Source organism: Procambarus clarkii, chromosome 81 (genome assembly GCF_040958095.1).
Source record: "Procambarus clarkii isolate CNS0578487 chromosome 81, FALCON_Pclarkii_2.0, whole genome shotgun sequence".
Lineage (NCBI taxonomy): Eukaryota > Metazoa > Arthropoda > Malacostraca > Decapoda > Cambaridae > Procambarus > Procambarus clarkii.
The window spans coordinates 3,916,841-3,934,592 of NC_091230.1; the positions used below are offsets into that span (position 1 = coordinate 3,916,841).

At 38.1% G+C, this 17,752-nt stretch overlaps 1 protein-coding gene across 1 annotated transcript in view; it reads right to left on the reverse strand.

Moving 5' to 3' along the window:
• The window catches only part of LOC123752159 (receptor-type tyrosine-protein phosphatase epsilon), a 168,397-nt gene that overhangs the window by 92,271 nt on the left and 58,374 nt on the right, over positions 1 to 17,752 (reverse strand). The gene's annotated exons all lie outside the window — the stretch shown is intronic.

Here is a 17,752-nt window from a genome sequence, read left to right on the forward strand (position 1 = left end):
AGGTATTTGGATAGAACGTTTTGTGCTAGAGATAGGGGGAACAGGTTAAGGGTTTGCTATCCCGGAGCTGGCATTGGTGATATTATAAACAACATGAATGATATTATGGCTGGTAATGGGAACAATCCCATTATTTGCATTAGCGTGGGAGGAAATGATGTTGGTCGAGTCAGGAGTGAGGAACTGATTCAGAGGTATAAAACAGCCATAGAGTTAGTTAGGAGTAAGGGAGGAATCCCGATCATATGTGGCATTCTTCCAAGAAAGGGAGTGGGAAATGAATGGATATCGAGGGCACTTGGTGTCAATTGCCGGCTGGAAAGATATTGCAAATCAAATGCAATATCTTTCATAGACAACTGGGAACACTTCTATGGAAGAAATGAAATGTATGCTCGTGATGGGGTGCATCTATCGAGAGCTGGGGTTGTTGCTGTTGCGAACTCGCTAGAAGAAGTGGTTAGAGGTGTTTGTTTGGGTTTAAACTGTTAGTAGATAGAGGTATGGGAATTGATTTGGAGGAAGGAGGTAATAAAAGTATGTGTTTGTGGGAGAAAGGAATTGGCAAAACGATCAGGGAAAGAGAAGGTCCGCAAAATAACAATTCACTTAGGGTATATTACACTAACAGTAGAAGTCTAAGAAATAAAATTAACGAATTAAATGCTCTTGTCTGCACAGAAAAAATAGATATTATTGCACTTACCGAAACGTGGATGAATGTAGAAAATAGAGAACTATTAGCTGAATATCAAATATATGGATTTAAACTATTTCACACAGATAGATATATTAGACGAGGAGGTGGAGTAGCCATATATGTTAGGGACAATTTGAAATGTAGTCTCAAAGAGGGAATCAAAACAGAGCCACACACAGAAACTATTTGGATTGAATTAAACGAAAAAGCTAATAATATTATAATAGGAGTAATATATAGGCCACCAAATTTAGACAGAATGGAAGCAAAGCATCTATGGGATGAAATATCTAGAGCATCTAGATCTAACAGTATTTATGTCATGGGTGACTTTAATTTTAGCGGAATAAACTGGTTGAACAAAACAGGGAATAGTGAAGCAGAAGATTTTCTAGAATTAATTGACGATTGCTTTCTTACGCAACACATTAAGGAACCAACACGGGAAAATAATATTTTAGATTTAGTGTTAACTAACAGGGAAACGCAAATTAATGACATCGAAATAGGGAGTGAGCTAGGGAGCAGTGATCACAAAGAAATCAGATTTAGCATAGAATGGAATAGACCAGTAGGAGAAAATTCTGTTAATGTGCCAGATTTTCGAAAAGCTGATTTTAATAGCCTAAGAAATTTTTTGGGTCAAATTGATTGGAAAGGCTTGGGTATGGGGTGTGGGCCGGTCTTGGAGCGAGACATGAACCCAGCGATAGGTGACTTAAATGGGGATTTCGATGTGGATTCAATATATAACTTATTTAAGAATATTCTAAACAAAGCACAGGAACGTAGTATACCATACAAATTGAATAGATCGTATACTAATGACCCAAAGTGGATAACAAAGAATTTGAAGAACCTTATAGGTAAAAAGAGAGCTTGGTACAAAAGGATTAAAAATGGGGAGGTCACTTTAGAACAGGAATTCGTACAACTGGTTAGAAATGTTAAAAAAGAGATAAGGAAAGCAAAATGGAACTATGAAGTTCGCATAGCAGGGCAAGCAAAGACAAATCCTAAAGGGTTTTTTCAGTTATATCGTACTAAGACTAGGGAAAGGATAGGTCCATTAAAAACTGAGACAGGTCAAATAACAGATAGTGATGAAGAGATGAGTAGTATTTTTAATAAATATTTTGTATCTGTATTTACTAAAGAGGAACTTAACAATATGCCTTCAGCCGAACAAGTCTATGTGGGTGGGGACGAGGACAGGTTGACGAGTTTAGCAGTTACCAGGGAGGATGTTCTTAAACAAATAGTAAAACTCAAACCAAACAAATCCCCAGGGCCGGATGAAGTGTTTGCTAGGGTGCTTAAAGAATGCAAAGAGGAGCTTTGTGACCCACTGTCAACCATATTTAATAAATCAATAGAGTCAGGCAGAGTGCCAGAGTTTTGGAAAGTTGCTAATGTGATACCAGTTTTTAAGAAAGGAGATAGATCACTTGCGTCTAACTATCGACCAATTAGCCTAACGTCTATTGTGGGAAAGTTACTCGAATCTATAATAGCAAATAAAATTCGTCTTCATCTTGAAAAACATAAATTAATAATTGAGTCGCAACATGGTTTTATAAATGGCCGTTCATGTTTAACAAATTTGTTATCTTTTTATTCTAGCATTGTTGAGGCAGTTGATAGTGGTAAGGATTGCGATGTTGTATACCTTGACTTTAGCAAAGCTTTTGATACAGTGCCACATGAAAGACTGATTAAAAAAATAGAGTCTCATGGTATTGGGGGTGCTATATTAAGCTGGATTAGGGCATGGCTATACCAAAGGAAACAGAGAGTTAGTATAAATGGAATCAAGTCAGAGTGGGAAAATGTTGTAAGTGGAGTGCCTCAAGGCTCTGTCCTGGGACCTCTGTTGTTTATAATATATATAAATGATTTAGATTCAGGTTTGAGTAGCAACATTTGCAAATTTGCCGATGATACGAAAATCGGTAGGGAAATTAATTCGGAGGAGGACTCACTATCACTTCAAGTTGATCTAGATAGAGTTTTGAAATGGTCAAAGGATTGGCAGATGCAGTTTAATGCTGATAAATGTAAAGTTCTGAGGTTAGGTAATGATGATAGAGTTACAAGATACGAGCTAGATGGTGTTGTGATTGCGAAGTCGGATTGCGAAAGGGATCTGGGAGTTATGATTAGTAAGAATTTAAAACAAAAGGATCAATGCATAAATGTTCGTAATAAGGCAAATCGGACACTTGGATTTATTAATCGCAGCGTTAGTAACAAGACACCTGGTGTGGTTCTCAAGCTATATCTTGCTCTAGTTAGGCCCCATTTAGATTATGCAGTTCAGTTTTGGTCGCCATATTATAGAATGGATATAAATTCACTTGAACGTGTCCAGCGTAGGATGACTAAGTTAATTCCCCAAATTAGAAATCTTTCATATGAAGAAAGATTAACAAAGCTTAAGTTGCATTCACTGGAAAGGCGAAGAGTTAGGGGTGACATGATAGAGGTTTACAAGTGGATGAATGGACATAACCGGGGGGATATTAATAGGGTATTAAAAGTATCAACACAGGACAGAACACGAAACAATGGATATAAATTGGATAAGTTTAGATTTAGGAAAGACTTGGGTAAATACTGGTTCAGTAACAGGGTTGTTGATTTGTGGAACCAATTGCCGCGTAACATTGTGGAGGTGGGGTCCCTCGATTGTTTCAAGCACGGGTTGGACAAGTATATGAGTGGGATTGGGTGGTTATAGAATAGGAGCTGCCTCGTATGGGCCAATAGGCCTTCTGCAGTTACCTTTGTTCTTATGTTCTTCTTATGTTCTTATTGAATCCACATCGAAATCCCCATTTAAGTCACCTATCGCTGGGTTCATGTCTCGCTCCAAGACCGGCCCACACCCCATACCCAAGCCTTTCCAATCAATTTGACCCAAAAAATTTCTTAGGCTATTAAAATCAGCTTTTCGAAAATCTGGCACTTTAACAGAATTTTCTCCTACTGGTCTATTCCATTCTATGCTAAATCTGATTTCTTTGTGATCACTGCTCCCTAGCTCACTCCCTATTTCGATGTCATTAATTTGCGTTTCCCTGTTAGTTAACACTAAATCTAAAATATTATTTTCCCGTGTTGGTTCCTTAATGTGTTGCGTAAGAAAGCAATCGTCAATTAATTCTAGAAAATCTTCTGCTTCACTATTCCCTGTTTTGTTCAACCAGTTTATTCCGCTAAAATTAAAGTCACCCATGACATAAATACTGTTAGATCTAGATGCTCTAGATATTTCATCCCATAGATGCTTTGCTTCCATTCTGTCTAAATTTGGTGGCCTATATATTACTCCTATTATAATATTATTAGCTTTTTCGTTTAATTCAATCCAAATAGTTTCTGTGTGTGGCTCTGTTTTGATTCCCTCTTTGAGACTACATTTCAAATTGTCCCTAACATATATGGCTACTCCTCCTCCTCGTCTAATATATCTATCTGTGTGAAATAGTTTAAATCCATATATTTGATATTCAGCTAATAGTTCTCTATTTTCTACATTCATCCACGTTTCGGTAAGTGCAATAATATCTATTTTTTCTGTGCAGACAAGAGCATTTAATTCGTTAATTTTATTTCTTAGACTTCTACTGTTAGTGTAATATACCCTAAGTGAATTGTTATTTTGCGGACCTTCTCTTTCCCTGATCGTTTTGCCAATTCCTTTCTCCCACAAACACATACTTTTATTACCTCCTTCCTCCAAATCAATTCCCATACCTCTATCTACTAACAGTTTAAACCCAAACAAACACCTCTAATCACTTCTTCTAGCGAGTTCGTAACAGCAACAACCCCAGCTCTCGATAGATGCACCCCATCACGAGCATACATTTCATTTCTTCCATAGAAGTGTTCCCAGTTGTCTATGAAAGATATTGCATTTGATTTGCAATATCTTTCCAGCCGGCAATTGACACCAAGTGCCCTCGATATCCATTCATTTCCCACTCCCTTTCTTGGAAGAATGCCACATATGATCGGGATTCCTCCCTTGCTCCTAACTAACTCTATGGCTGTTTTATACCTCTGAATCAGTTCCTCACTCCTGACTCGACCAACATCATTTCCTCCCACGCTAATGCAAATAATGGGATTGTTCCCATTACCAGCCATAATATCATTCATGTTGTTTATAATATCACCAATGCCAGCTCCGGGATAGCAAACCCTTAACCTGTTCCCCCTATCTCTAGCACAAAACGTTCTATCCAAATACCTTATCTGGGAATCTCCCACAACTAATGTTTGCTTAGGTACTTCCTTTACTTTCTGAGGGGCCTGCGCTTCCTTTCTCTTCGTTGCTTTCCCTTTTGCGCGATCCACAGTCTCTCCACAGCACTCGTCCTCCAAAACGTCAAATGAATTTGAAGTTGCTATGGCGTTTGAAGGCGGCTTTATCAAAGTCTTCTTAAGGCCCCTGTCTTTCGCAACTCTCCAAGACGAGGTCCCTTTACTGCTGGTCTCCTCCATCGTTACTTCTCGTTGTTTTTTAAGCTGACGCACCTCCTCCCGCAGAGAGTCCAACTCTGTCCTCAGGGCTCCCACTAGAGTCACCAGGTCCTTCACTACAACTTCCATAACTTTCAGTTACCTTTGTTCTTATGTTCTTATGTTAACTGGTTAGAAATGTTAAAAAATACATTAGGAAAGCAAAAAGAAACTATGAAGTTCGCATAGCAGAGCAAGCAAAGTGAAATCCTACTGGGTTTTTTCAGTTATATCGAACTAAGACTAGGGAAAGGATAGGTCCATTAAAAACTGAGACAGGTCAAAGTGAAATCCTACTGGGTTTTTTCAGTTATATCGAACTAAGACTAGGGAAAGGATAGGTCCATTAAAAACTGAGACAGGTCAAATAACGGATAATGACAAGGAGATGAGTAGTATTTTTAACAAATATTTTATATCTGTATTTACTAAAGAAGAACTTAACAATATGCCTTCAGCCGAACAAGTCTATGTGGGTGGGGATGAGGACAGGTTGACTAGTTTAGCAGTTACCTGGGAGGATGTAATTAAACAATTAGAAAAACTAAAACCAAACAAATCCCCAGGCCGGATGAAGTGTTTGCCAAGGTGCTTAAAGAATGCAAAGAGGAGCTTTTCGAGCCACTGTTTACCATATTTAATAATTCAATAGAGTCAGTCAGAGTGCCAGAGTCATAGTAGGTAGCTAATGTGGTACCAATTTTTAAGAAAGGAGAGATCACTTGCGTCAAACTATCGGCCAATTAGCCTAACGTCCATTGTGGGAAAGTTACTTGAATCAATAATTGCAAATACAATTCGTCTCCATCTTGAAAAACATAAATTATTAAATGAGTCGCAGAATGGTTTTACAAATGGCCGTTCATGTTTAACAAATTTGCTAACTTTTTATTCCAGCATAGTTGAGGCAGTTGATAGTGGTAAGGATTGTGATGTTGTGTACCTTGACTTTAGCAAAGCTTTTGATACAGTGCCACATGAAAGACTAATTACAAAAATAGAAGCTCATGGTATTGGGGGTGCTATATTAACTTGGATTAGGGCATGGAAAGGAAACAGAGAGTTAGTATAAATGGGGTTAAGTCAGAGTGGGATAATGTTGTTAGTGGAGTACCTCTGGGCTCTGTTGTTTATAATATATATAAATGATTTAGATTCAGGTTTGAGTAGCAACATTTGCAAATTTGCCGATGATACGAAAATCGGTAGGGAAATGAATTCGGAGGAGGACTCACTATCACTTCAAGTTGATCTAGATAGGGTTTTGAAATGGTCAAAGGATTGGCAAATGCAGTTTAATGCTGATAAATGTAAAGTTCTGAGGCTAGGTAATGATGATAGAGTTACAAGATACGAGCTAGATGGTGTTGAGATTGCGAAGTCGGATTGCGAAAGGGTTCTGGGAGTTATGATTAGTAAGAATTTAAAACAAAAGGATCAATGCATGAATGTTCGTAATAGGCGAAGTCGGATTGCGAAAGGGTTCTGGGAGTTATGATTAGTAAGAATTTAAAACAAAAGGATCAATGCATGGATGTTCGTAACAAGGCGAATAGGACACTGGGATTTATTAATCGAAGCGTTAGTAACACCAGGTGTAACAAGACACCTGGTGTGGTTCTTAAGCTCTATTTTGCTCTGGTTAGGCCCCATTTAGATTATGCAGTTCAGTTTTGGTCGCCGTATTATAGAATGGATATAAATTCACTTGAACGTGTCCAACGTAGGGTGACTAAGTTAATTCCCCAAATTAGAAATCTTTCATATGAAGAAAGATTAACAAAGCTTAAGTTGCATTCACTGGAAAGGCGAAGAGTCAGGGGTGACATGATAGAGGTTTACAAGTGGATGAATGGACATAACAGGGGGGATATTAATAGGGTATTAAAAATATTAACACAAGACAGAACACGAAACAATGGGTATAAATTGGATAAGTTTAGATTTAGGAAAGACTTGGGTAAATACTGGTTCAGTAACAGGGTTGTTGATTTGTGGAACCAATTAATGCGTAACGTGGTGGAGGCGGGGTCCCTCGATTGTTTCAAGCGTGGGTTGGACAAGTATATGAGTGGGATTGGGTGGTTATAGATAGGAGCTGCCTCGTATCGGCCAATAGGCCTTCTGCAGTTACCTTTGTTCTTATGTTAACTCGTTAGAATTGTTAAAAAATAGATTAGGAAAGCAAAAAGAAGCTATGAAGTTCGCATAGCAGAGCAAGCAAAGTGAAATCCTACTGGGTTTTTTCAGTTATATCGAACTAAGACTAGGGAAAGTATAGGTCCATTAAAAACTGAGACAGGTCAAATAACGGATAATGACAAGGAGATGAGTAGTATTTTTAACAAATATTTTATATCTGTATTTACTAAAGAAGAACTTAACAATATGCCTTCAGCTGAACAAGTCTATGTGGGTGGGGATGAGGACAGGTTGACTAGTTTAGCAGTTACCAGGGAGGATGAACAATTAGAAAAACTAAAACCAAACAAATCCCCAGGGCTGGATGAAGTGTTTGCCAAGGTGCTTAAAGAATGCAAAGAGGAGCTTGCCGAGCCACTGTTTACCATATTTAATAAATCAATAGAGTCAGGCAGAGTGCCAGAGTCATGCTAGGTAGCTAATGTGGTACCAATTTTTAAGAAAGGAGAGATCACTTCCGTCAAACTATCGGCCAATTAGCCTAACGTCCATTGTTGGAAAGTTACTTGAATCAATAATTGCAAATACAATTCGTCTCCATCTTGAAAAACATAAATTAATAAATGAGTCGCAAAATGGTTTTAAAAATGGCCGTTCATGTTTAACAAATTTGCTAACTTTTTATTCCAGCATAGTTGAGGCAGTTGATAGTGGTAAGGATTGTGATGTTGTGTGCCTTGACTTTAGCAAAGCTTTTGATACAGTGCTACATGAAAGACTAATTACAAAAATAGAAGCTCATGGTATTGGGGTTGCTATATTAACTTGGATTAGGGCATGGTTATTCCAAAGAAAACAGAGAGTTAGTATAAATGGGGTTAAGTCTGAGTGGGATAATGTTGTTAGTGGAGTACCTATGGTCTCTGTCCTGGGACCTCTGTTGTTTATAATATATATAAATGATTTAGATTCAGGTTTGAGTAGCAACATTTGCAAATTTGCCGATGATACGAAAATCGGTAGGGAAATGAATTCGGAGGAGGACTCACTATCACTTCAAGTTGATCTAGATAGGGTTTTAAAATGGTCAAAGGATTGGCAAATGCAGTTTAATGCTGATAAATGTAAAGTTCTGAGGCTAGGTAATGATGATAGAGTTACATGATACGAGCTAGATGGTGTTGAGATTGCGAAAGGGATCTGGGAGTTATGATTAGTAAGAATTAAAAACAAAAGGATCAATGCATGAATGTTCGTAACAAGGCGAATAGGACACTGGGATTTATTAATCGAAGCGTTAGTAACACCAGGTGTAACAAGACACCTGGTGTGGTTCTTAAGCTCTATTTTGCTCTGGTTAGGCCCCATTTAGATTATGCAGTTCAGTTTTGGTCGCCGTATTATAGAATGGATATAAATTCACTTGAACGTGTCCAACGTAGGGTGACTAAGTTAATTCCCCAAATTTGAAATCTTTCATATGAAGAAAGATTAACAAAGCTTAAGTTGCATTCACTGGAAAGGCGAAGAGTCAGTTGTGACATGATAGAGGTTTACAAGTGGATGAATGGACATAACAGGGGGGATATGATTAGGGTATTAAAAATATTAACACAAGACAGAACACGAAACAATGGGTATTAATTGGATAAGTTTAGATTTAGGAAAGACTTGGGTAAATACTGGTTCAGTAACAGGGTTGTTGATTTGTGGAACCAATTGATGCGTAACGTGGTGGAAGCGGGGTCCCTCGATTGTTTCAAGCGCGGGTTGGACCAGTATATGAGAGGGATTGGGTGGTTATAGATAGGAGCTGCCTCGTATGGGCCAATAGGCCTTCTGCAGTTACCTTTGTTCTTATGTTCTTATGTTGACTGGTTAGAAATGTTAAAAAATACATTAGGAAAGCAAAAAGAAACTATAAAGTTCGCATAGCAGAGCAAGCAAAGTCAAATCCTAAAGGGTTTTTTCAGTTATATCGAACTAAGACTAGGGAAAGGATAGGTCCATTAAAAACTGACACAGGTCAAATAACGGATAATGACAAGGAGATGAGTAGTGTTTTTAACAAATATTTTATATCTGTATTTACTAAAGAAGAACTTAACAATATGCCTTCAGCCGAACAAGTCTATGTGGGTGGGGATGAGGACAGGTTGACTAGTTTAGCAGTTACCAGGGAGGATGTAATTAAACAATTAGAAAAACTAAAACCAAACAAATTCCCAGGGCCGGATGAAGTGTTTGCCAAGGTGCTTAAAGAATGCAAAGAGGAGCTTTCCGAGCCACTGTTTACCATATTTAATAAATCAATAGAGTCAGGCAGAGTGCCAGAATCATGGTAGGTAGCTAATGTGGTACCAATTTTTAAGAAAGGAGAGATCACTTGCGTCAAACTATCGGCCAATTAGCCTAACGTCCATTGTGGGAAAGTTACTTGAATCAATAATTGCAAATACAATTCGTCTCCATCTTGAAAAACATAAATTATATATATAAATTATACATATATATATATATATATATATATATATATATGTATATATATATAGGAAAGACTTGGGTAAATACTGGTTCAGTAACAGGGTTGTTGATTTGTGGAACCAATTGCCGCGTAACATTGTGGAGGTGGGGTCCCTCGATTGTTTCAAGCACGGGTTGGACAAGTATATGAGTGGGATTGGGTGGTTATAGAATAGGAGCTGCCTCGTATGGGCCAATAGGCCTTCTGCAGTTACCTTTGTTCTTATGTTCTTATGAGATTGCGAAAGGGATCTGGGAGTTATGATTAGTAAGAATTAAAAACAAAAGGATCAATGCATGAATGTTCGTAACAAGGCGAATAGGACACTGGGATTTATTAATCGAAGCGTTAGTAACACCAGGTGTAACAAGACACCTGGTGTGGTTCTTAAGCTCTATTTTGCTCTGGTTAGGCCCCATTTAGATTATGCAGTTCAGTTTTGGTCGCCGTATTATAGAATGGATATAAATTCACTTGAACGTGTCCAACGTAGGGTGACTAAGTTAATTCCCCAAATTAGAAATGGAAGTTGTAGTGAAGGACCTGGTGACTCTAGTGGGAGCCCTGAGGACAGAGTTGGACTCTCTGCGGGAGGAGGTGCGTCAGCTTAAAAAACAACGAGAAGTAACGAAGGAGGAGACCAGCAGTAAAGGGACCTCGTCTTGGAGAGTTGCGAAAGACAGGGGCCTTAAGAAGACTTTGATAAAGCCGCCTTCAAACGCCATAGCAACTTCAAATTCATTTGACGTTTTGGAGGACGAGTGCTGTGGAGAGACTGTGGATCGCGCAAAAGGGAAAGCAACGAAGAGAAAGGAAGCGCAGGCCCCTCAGAAAGTAAAGGAAGTACCTAAGCAAACATTAGTTGTGGGAGATTCCCAGATAAGGTATTTGGATAGAACGTTTTGTGCTAGAGATAGGGGGAACAGGTTAAGGGTTTGCTATCCCGGAGCTGGCATTGGTGATATTATAAACAACATGAATGATATTATGGCTGGTAATGGGAACAATCCCATTATTTGCATTAGCGTGGGAGGAAATGATGTTGGTCGAGTCAGGAGTGAGGAACTGATTCAGAGGTATAAAACAGCCATAGAGTTAGTTAGGAGCAAGGGAGGAATCCCGATCATATGTGGCATTCTTCCAAGAAAGGGAGTGGGAAATGAATGGATATCGAGGGCACTTGGTGTCAATTGCCGGCTGGAAAGATATTGCAAATCAAATGCAATATCTTTCATAGACAACTGGGAACACTTCTATGGAAGAAATGAAATGTATGCTCGTGATGGGGTGCATCTATCGAGAGCTGGGGTTGTTGCTGTTGCGAACTCGCTAGAAGAAGTGGTTAGAGGTGTTTGTTTGGGTTTAAACTGTTAGTAGATAGAGGTATGGGAATTGATTTGGAGGAAGGAGGTAATAAAAGTATGTGTTTGTGGGAGAAAGGAATTGGCAAAACGATCAGGGAAAGAGAAGGTCCGCAAAATAACAATTCACTTAGGGTATATTACACTAACAGTAGAAGTCTAAGAAATAAAATTAACGAATTAAATGCTCTTGTCTGCACAGAAAAAATAGATATTATTGCACTTACCGAAACGTGGATGAATGTAGAAAATAGAGAACTATTAGCTGAATATCAAATATATGGATTTAAACTATTTCACACAGATAGATATATTAGACGAGGAGGTGGAGTAGCCATATATGTTAGGGACAATTTGAAATGTAGTCTCAAAGAGGGAATCAAAACAGAGCCACACACAGAAACTATTTGGATTGAATTAAACGAAAAAGCTAATAATATTATAATAGGAGTAATATATAGGCCACCAAATTTAGACAGAATGGAAGCAAAGCATCTATGGGATGAAATATCTAGAGCATCTAGATCTAACAGTATTTATGTCATGGGTGACTTTAATTTTAGCGGAATAAACTGGTTGAACAAAACAGGGAATAGTGAAGCAGAAGATTTTCTAGAATTAATTGACGATTGCTTTCTTACGCAACACATTAAGGAACCAACACGGGAAAATAATATTTTAGATTTAGTGTTAACTAACAGGGAAACGCAAATTAATGACATCGAAATAGGGAGTGAGCTAGGGAGCAGTGATCACAAAGAAATCAGATTTAGCATAGAATGGAATAGACCAGTAGGAGAAAATTCTGTTAAAGTGCCAGATTTTCGAAAAGCTGATTTTAATAGCCTAAGAATTTTTTTGGGTCAAATTGATTGGAAAGGCTTGGGTATGGGGTGTGGGCCGGTCTTGGAGCGAGACATGAACCCAGCGATAGGTGACTTAAATGGGGATTTCGATGTGGATTCAATATATAACTTATTTAAGAATATTCTAAACAAAGCACAGGAACGTAGTATACCATACAAATTGAATAGATCGTATACTAATGACCCAAAGTGGATAACAAAGAATTTGAAGAACCTTATAGGTAAAAAGAGAGCTTGGTACAAAAGGATTAAAAATGGGGAGGTCACTTTAGAACAGGAATTCGTACAACTGGTTAGAAATGTTAAAAAAGAGATAAGGAAAGCAAAAAGAAACTATGAAGTTCGCATAGCAGGGCAAGCAAAGACAAATCCTAAAGGGTTTTTTCAGTTATATCGTACTAAGACTAGGGAAAGGATAGGTCCATTAAAAACTGAGACAGGTCAAATAACAGATAGTGATGAAGAGATGAGTAGTATTTTTAATAAATATTTTGTATCTGTATTTACTAAAGAGGAACTTAACAATATGCCTTCAGCCGAACAAGTCTATGTGGGTGGGGACGAGGACAGGTTGACGAGTTTAGCAGTTACCAGGGAGGATGTTCTTAAACAAATAGTAAAACTCAAACCAAACAAATCCCCAGGGCCGGATGAAGTGTTTGCTAGGGTGCTTAAAGAATGCAAAGAGGAGCTTTGTGACCCACTGTCAACCATATTTAATAAATCAATAGAGTCAGGCAGAGTGCCAGAGTTTTGGAAAGTTGCTAATGTGATACCAGTTTTTAAGAAAGGAGATAGATCACTTGCGTCTAACTATCGACCAATTAGCCTAACGTCTATTGTGGGAAAGTTACTCGAATCTATAATAGCAAATAAAATTCGTCTTCATCTTGAAAAACATAAATTAATAATTGAGTCGCAACATGGTTTTATAAATGGCCGTTCATGTTTAACAAATTTGTTATCTTTTTATTCTAGCATTGTTGAGGCAGTTGATAGTGGTAAGGATTGCGATGTTGTATACCTTGACTTTAGCAAAGCTTTTGATACAGTGCCACATGAAAGACTGATTAAAAAAAATAGAGTCTCATGGTATTGGGGGTGCTATATTAAGCTGGATTAGGGCATGGCTATACCAAAGGAAACAGAGTTAGTATAAATGGAATCAAGTCAGAGTGGGAAAATGTTGTAAGTGGAGTGCCTCAAGGCTCTGTCCTGGGACCTCTGTTGTTTATAATATATATAAATGATTTAGATTCAGGTTTGAGTAGCAACATTTGCAAATTTGCCGATGATACGAAAATCGGTAGGGAAATTAATTCGGAGGAGGACTCACTATCACTTCAAGTTGATCTAGATAGGGTTTTGAAATGGTCAAAGGATTGGCAGATGCAGTTTAATGCTGATAAATGTAAAGTTCTGAGGTTAGGTAATGATGATAGAGTTACAAGATACGAGCTAGATGGTGTTGTGATTGCGAAGTCGGATTGCGAAAGGGATCTGGGAGTTATGATTAGTAAGAATTTAAAACAAAAGGATCAATGCATAAATGTTCGTAATAAGGCAAATCGGACACTTGGATTTATTAATCGCAGCGTTAGTAACAAGACACCTGGTGTGGTTCTCAAGCTATATCTTGCTCTAGTTAGGCCCCATTTAGATTATGCAGTTCAGTTTTGGTCGCCATATTATAGAATGGATATAAATTCACTTGAACGTGTCCAGCGTAGGATGACTAAGTTAATTCCCCAAATTAGAAATCTTTCATATGAAGAAAGATTAACAAAGCTTAAGTTGCATTCACTGGAAAGGCGAAGAGTTAGGGGTGACATGATAGAGGTTTACAAGTGGATGAATGGACATAACCGGGGGGATATTAATAGGGTATTAAAAGTATCAACACAGGACAGAACACGAAACAATGGATATAAATTGGATAAGTTTAGATTTAGGAAAGACTTGGGTAAATACTGGTTCAGTAACAGGGTTGTTGATTTGTGGAACCAATTGCCGCGTAACATTGTGGAGGTGGGGTCCCTCGATTGTTTCAAGCACGGGTTGGACAAGTATATGAGTGGGATTGGGTGGTTATAGAATAGGAGCTGCCTCGTATGGGCCAATAGGCCTTCTGCAGTTACCTTTGTTCTTATGTTCTTATGTTAAATTATTAAATGAGTCGCAGAATGGTTTTACAAATGGCCGTTCATGTTTAACAAATTTGCTAACTTTTTATTCCAGCATAGTTGAGGCAGTGGATAGTGGTAAGGATTGTGATGTTGTGTACCTTGACTTTGGCAAAGCTTTTGATACAGTGCCACATGAAAGACTAATTACAAAAATAGAAGCTCATGGTATTGGGGGTGCTATATTAACTTGGATTAGGGCATGGCTATTCCAAAGGAAACAGAGAGTTAGTATAAATGGGGTTAAGTCTGAGTGGGATAATGTTGTTAGTGGAGTACCTCGGGGCTCTGTCCTGGGACCTCTGTTGTTTATAATATATATAAATGATTTAGATTTAGGTTTGAGTAGCAACATTTGCAAATTTGCCGATGATACGAAAATCGGTAGGGAAATTAATTCGGAGGAGGACTCACTATCACTTCAAGTTGATCTAGATAGGGTTTTGAAATGGTCAAAGGATTGGCAAATGCAGTTTAATGCTGATAAATGTAAACTTCTGAGGCTAGGTAATGATGATAGAGTTACAAGATACGAGCTAGATGGTGTTGAGATTGCGAAGTCGGATTGCGAAAGGGTTCTGGGAGTTATGATTAGTAAGAATTTAAAACAAAAGGATCAATGCATGAATGTTCGTAATAAGGCGAATAGGACACTGGGATTTATTAATCGAAGCGTTAGTAACAAGATACCTGGTGTGGTTCTTAAGCTATATTTTGCTCTGGTTAGGCCCCATTTAGATTATGCAGTTCAATTTTGGTCGCCGTACTATAGAATGGATATAAATTCACTTGAACGTGTCCAACGTAGGATGACTAAGTTAATTCCCCAAATTAGAAATCTTTCATATGAAGAAAGATTAACAAAGCTTAAGTTGCATTCACTGGAAAGGCGAAGAGTCAGGGGTGACATGAGAGAGGTTTACAAGTGGATGAATGGACATAACAGGGGGGATATTAATAGGGTATTAAAAATATTAACACAAGACAGAACACGAAACAATGGGTATAAATTGGATAAGTTTAGATTTAGGAAAGACTTGGGTAAATACTGGTTCAGTAAAAGGGTTGTTGATTTGTGGAACCAATTGATGCGTAACGTGGTGGAGGCAGGGTCCCTCGATTGTTTCAAGCGCGGGTTGGACAAGTATATGAGTGGGATTGGGTTGTTATAGATAGGAGCTGCCTCGTATGGGCCAATAGGCCTTCTGCAGTTACCTTTGTTCTTATGTTAACTGGTTAGAAATGTTAAAAAATAGATTAGGAAAGCAAAAAGAAACTATGAAGTTTGCATAACAGAGCAAGCAAAGTCAAATCCTAAAGGGTTTTTTTCAGTTATATCGAACTAAGACTAGGGAAAGGATAGGTCCATTAAAAACTGAGACAGGTCAAATAATGGATAATGACAAGGAGATGAGTAGTAAGAACATAAGAACAAAGGCAACTGCAGAAGGCCCACCGGCCCATACGAGGCAGCTCCTATTCTATAACCACCCAATCCCACTCATATACTTGTCCAACCCGTGCTTGAAACAATCGAGGGACCCCACCTCCACAATGTTGCGCGGCAATTGGTTCCACAAATCAACAACCCTGTTACTGAACCAGTATTTACCCAAGTCTTTCCTAAATCTAAACTTATCCAATTTATATCCATTGTTTCGTGTTCTGTCCTGTGTTGATACTTTTAATACCCTATTAATATCCCCCCGGTTATGTCCATTCATCCACTTGTAAACCTCTATCATGTCACCCCTAACTCTTCGCCTTTCCAGTGAATGCAACTTAAGCTTTGTTAATCTTTCTTCATATGAAAGATTTCTAATTTGGGGAATTAACTTAGTCATCCTACGCTGGACACGTTCAAGTAAATTTATATCCATTCTATAATATGGCGACCAAAACTGAACTGCATAATCTAAATGGGGCCTAACTAGAGCAAGATATAGCTTGAGAACCACACCAGGTGTCTTGTTACTAACGCTGCGATTAATAAATCCAAGTGTCCGATTTGCCTTATTACGAACATTTATGCATTGATCCTTTTGTTTTAAATTCTTACTAATCATAACTCCCAGATCCCTTTCGCAATCCGACTTCGCAATCACAACACCATCTAGCTCGTATCTTGTAACTCTATCATCATTACCTAACCTCAGAACTTTACATTTATCAGCATTAAACTGCATCTGCCAATCCTTTGACCATTTCAAAACCCTATCTAGATCAACTTGAAGTGATAGTGAGTCCTCCTCCGAATTAATTTCCCTACCGATTTTCGTATCATCGGCAAATTTGCAAATGTTGCTACTCAAACCTGAATCTAAATCATTTATATATATTATAAACAACAGAGGTCCCAGGACAGAGCCTTGAGGCACTCCACTTACAACATTTTCCCACTCTGACTTGATTCCATTTATACTAACTCTCTGTTTCCTTTGGTATAGCCCAATATATAGTAAAATATATAGTATTTTTAACAAATATTTTATATCTGTACTTACTAAAGAAGAACTTAACAATATGCCTTCAGCCGAACAAGTCTATGTGGGTGGGGATGAGGACATGTTGACTTGTTTAGCAGTTACCAGGGAGGATGTAATTAAACAATTAGAAAAACTAAAACCAAACAAATCCCCAGGGCCGGAGGAAGTGTTTGCCAAGGTGCTTAAAGAATGCAAAGAGGAGCTTTCCGAGCCATTGTTTACCATATTTAATAAATCAATAGAGTCAGGCAGCGTGCCAGATTCATGGTAGGTAGCTAATGTGGTACCAATTTTTAAGAAAGGAGATAGATCACTTGCGTCAAACAATCGGCCAATTAGCCTAACGTCCATTGAGGGAAAGTTACTTGAATCAATAATTGCAAATACAATTCGTCTCCATCTTGAAAAACATAAATTAATAAATGAGTCGCAAAATGGTTTTACAAATGGCCGTTCATGTTTAACAAATTTGCTAACTTTTTATTCCAGCATAGTTGAGGCAGTTGATAGTGGTAAGGATTGTGATGTTGTGTACCTTGACTTTAGCAAAGCTTTTGATAGTGCCACATGAAAGACTAATTACAAAAATAGAAGCTCATAGTATTGGGGGTGCTATATTAACTTGGATTAGGGCATGGCTATTCCAAAGGAAACAGAGAGTTAGTATAAATGGGGTTAAGTCAGAGTGGGATAATGTTGTTAGTGGAGTACCTCGGGGCTCTGTCCTGGGACCTCTGTTGTTTATAATATATATAAATGATTTAGATTCAGGTTTGAGTAGCAACATTTGCAAATTTGCCGATGATACGAAAATCGGTAGGGAAATTAATTCGAAGGAGGACTCACTATCACTTCAAGTTGATCTAGATAGGGTTTTGAAATGGTCAAAGGATTGGCAAATGCAGTTTAATGCTGATAAATGTAAAGTTCTGAGGCTAGGTAATGATGATAGAGTTAAAT